Source organism: Corvus brachyrhynchos, unplaced genomic scaffold (genome assembly GCF_000691975.1).
Source record: "Corvus brachyrhynchos isolate BGI_N302 unplaced genomic scaffold, ASM69197v1 scaffold43, whole genome shotgun sequence".
NCBI classification, from domain to species: Eukaryota; Metazoa; Chordata; class Aves; order Passeriformes; family Corvidae; genus Corvus; species Corvus brachyrhynchos.
The window spans coordinates 3,594,039-3,597,786 of NW_008237353.1; positions in this window are offsets into that span (position 1 = coordinate 3,594,039).

Genomic DNA, 3,748 nt, shown 5'->3' on the forward strand with positions numbered 1-3,748 from the left:
CAGAACAAAATATCCAGCTTTATGGAAAAGGGTATTTGTGGCTGTCATACAGATGTTTTGCTGAAAAAAGTGCTAATTCACAAAGAAAATCTGAGAGGTGGGAAAGAATGGGTACAGCCTATTCACTCCTACCCTTTCATGTCAGTTTAAGAAACCACTGTGGTCAAAATTGCAGGAGTATCAACAGATAAGACAGGCAGTATCATCTTCTCAGCATCTAAGCCCAAGAAACAGAAACAAAAGTTTAAAAAGCTGGCATTTTTTTTCCTGAGGCATGTCCAATGCATAATATCAGCCTTTTTCCTGTGTTCCTGGTCAAACTATCAATGTGAATGAGCACTGGAGTGAGTGTCCATCCCAGCAGGGTATATGACCTCATAGAACCATGACTGAGAGTAGAACATAGCTTCCAGAAAAAAACCAGGCATTAATATATGCCTTTTTTCTTGTACTTCCTGTTAGCCCCTACCCTTCCAAAATACAGAGAATGAAAAGATAATCAGAAGAAAGTGGCATTAAGTGAAAGAAAAAAAGTGGTTCTGGTAATCATCTGGAATATTCTGTATAGCCACCAAATTCAAGCAGGGATCTTTGGTCTATTGTGCTGTATTATGTGACTTCAAGAAAATGAGATGGGAAGGTAAATATACAAAGCAGGACTTAGCAAGATGCTGGGTGAAGAGGGACAAAACCCCTTCTTATGGTTGTCAGGAAAAAGGAGGATAACATTCTTATGGAGTTAGAAGGAGGTCAATAAATCATCATCCTTATCTTGCAAACAGAGCCTGTGACTTCAAAAATTAGCTCATTTATTCTGCACAATTAAATTTATTGAAGTGTGACAGAAAAGTTTAGCAGTCGCTGATGCAGAAAGGCAGCAACAACGGAGGCAGGCAACTGACTGAATGACACAATTAGTTGATTTTCATTTTATTTATCAATATAATTATTGAATTGTATTCATCTTATTTCACAGATTTTTACCATTATTAGAGCCTGGGCCTCAAGGGAAAGAATTAGTTCAAATTTTCAGTCTAACTTAATGTGATTATAGTGCTGGTAATAAAAGAAAAGTTCTATAAAGTGCTACACAATCTTGTATTCAATGTCACACCACCATCCAGCTCTGAAATCCAGAAATCTTTAACGTAAAAGCAGTAAATTGAATGTGAATTGAGAATGTCCTACATTCCCCAGATGGCAACTGAACCTATGTTTGTTGGATCCCACCTTGAAGCGACCTTAAATGAGCCAAGAGTCTATCTGGGTTTGAAACTCAGGTATATGTTTCTTTCTTAAAAAAAACCTCCAAACAAACAAAAACCCCAACTAAAACAAAACCAACCAACCAAAAACAAAACCCTTAAAAACCCCCCATTGCATCATCTTTGACCCCACCCCTGTGACAAGGTTCAGTAAATTTATTTGTAAATGATGTGAAAACAGTGCAGGAATATTAGAGAAAGACTGTCATGCCAGAGGAACAGTGGATGAGTATGGTTCATATGCAAAATTAACACACTGGCCATTTTGGTATACACTGAAAAAATATCATCCCAAAACTTCTGGGAGGATTTTTTAAAAACAAAATACAATAAAAGCTATTTACAAATTAGAGAGGTTAGCAAAAGTTGTTTTTCTTCTTGTCCAGTCCAGTTTAGAAGCACCTAGACTACTCTGGTGCTCTGGCTCACTTCTTGGCATACCTTCCTGTCAATCACAATGTCTGCTTTGGTTTTAAACTTGTAAGAGACACAATGAGAAAGGCTGGACCTGACTGATGCACGTATTCCACACTTGCTTTCTGCACACGAAAGGAATCAGGCATATGTTCAGCAGTCAGCTATATAATAATTCATGTCCTTTCTCACAGGTTCAGGAAATTAGACCACATGCTACTGCAAGTGTCTAACTTTTCCAATGTTTTGAAAGACTATTTCCATTGCAACTAGCTTATTCAGTTCTACCCTCCACTTACCATTCCACAAAAATTAATTTATTTGCTCTGAGAAAAAGACATACAGGCCATTTTTTCTAAATGTTGGTCAAAGTGTCATGGAGCATTGCCTAAAACATTAAAAAATGGAAAAGGTCCAACATAATTCTATAGTCATAATTAATAAGCATGAATATTATTACTTACGATCAATGACTGATTTTGAGTGTTAAGAGACTTCCAGAATTCCCACTGATTAAACAATATGTTCCAGTTACTAGGATCTTGATGTCTGTGTAGGGTCAGACTATATTTTGGGAATTTAGTGCTGGCTTCTTCCGAAATGAACAGGAAGAGAGTTTTATGTCTGTAAAACATATAAATAATTAGTGCTAATAAACTGGATCTCACTGGTACTATTTGAGTTAAAATTGACATGCATTATCTACAGAAAAAGGGATCAAAAGAAAGAAAACAGTATATTGCACATTTTCCTTTGTGTGTTTCTTCAGGGCAAAGCTTGGAAAATTGCCTTTCCATTTATGAAGAATTATATGCCCCACTGGGACCTGGAGTGGATGGAAACCATTCCATAGCAGCACCTTGTAGTGCGCTACCCACCTCCAGAGATGCAGGAGCAGCAGAGGTGGCCCTGTCTCCAATGAGCCTTCTCTTCAGCATTAGAAAAGATATAACAAAAGGACAGGTGTGTACAAATAGGGATCACAGAGCAAAAGATAATTTTAATGGTTTAATTGACTGAAGATGTTTCCACTGTGGTCAAGACAAGCAGAATCTTCACTGCTTTTGCTTGTACTCACCTTAAACAGAGAAGAAGAGTATACCCTCAAGGAGTAATTTCCTACAACCTCTGCAGAATTCAGCAAGGCTCTCATCAGCTGGGAGGAGCAGTATATGAGCATGGGAAACGGGCTTTTAGACCTGAGGGAGTATTCAGCAGTTCAGCAACTACTATGTTGGACTTCTGTAGTACTTTTCATTCCAAGAACCTCAAATCATCTTGTGATGAAAGCTTTCTTGTGTTATGAGATCCCAATTCAGCAGGTAAACCTCCTTTATTCAGAGCCCCTCAACAGAAAGGCTTTTGAGCAAAAACCAGATGGATTTTACTAGAATATAAATGAGAATTCTTAATTTCTCACAGAATTATCATGGGTGAAAGAGACATTGAATGTCATTTAGTCCAGCTGTCAACCCAGCACCACCACAGTCACCACTAAACCCTATCCCCACCTGCCACAAGTCTCCCAAACACTTCCAGAGATGTGACTCTACCACCTCCCTGGGCAACTTTATTCGGTGCTTAGCCACTCTTTTCAATGATTTTATTTTCTAATATCTAGTCTGAACCTTCCCTGGTGCAACTTAAGGCTGTTTCTTCTTGTCGTTTCACTTGATACATGGCAGAAGAGATGATCCCCATCTCACTACAATCTCCTTTCAGGCAGTTGTAGAGAGCAATGGTGTCCCCCCGAGCCTCCTTTTCTCCAGGCTCCCTCACCTGCTCCTCAAAAGACAGGATTTCTAGACCCTTCACCAGCTTTGTTGCCCTGCTTTGGACATGCTCCAGACCCTCAATAAACTTTTTGAAGTGAGGGCCCAAAACTGAACGTAGATTTTGAGACTTGGCCTCACCAGTGCCAAGTACAGGGGGACAATCACTGCCCTGGTCCTGCTGGCCACACTATTGTTGATACAGGCCAGGATGCCATTGGCCTTCTTGGCCACCTGGGCACACACTGGCTGATGTTCAGCAGCTGTCATCCAGCACCCCCAAGCCCCTTTCTACTC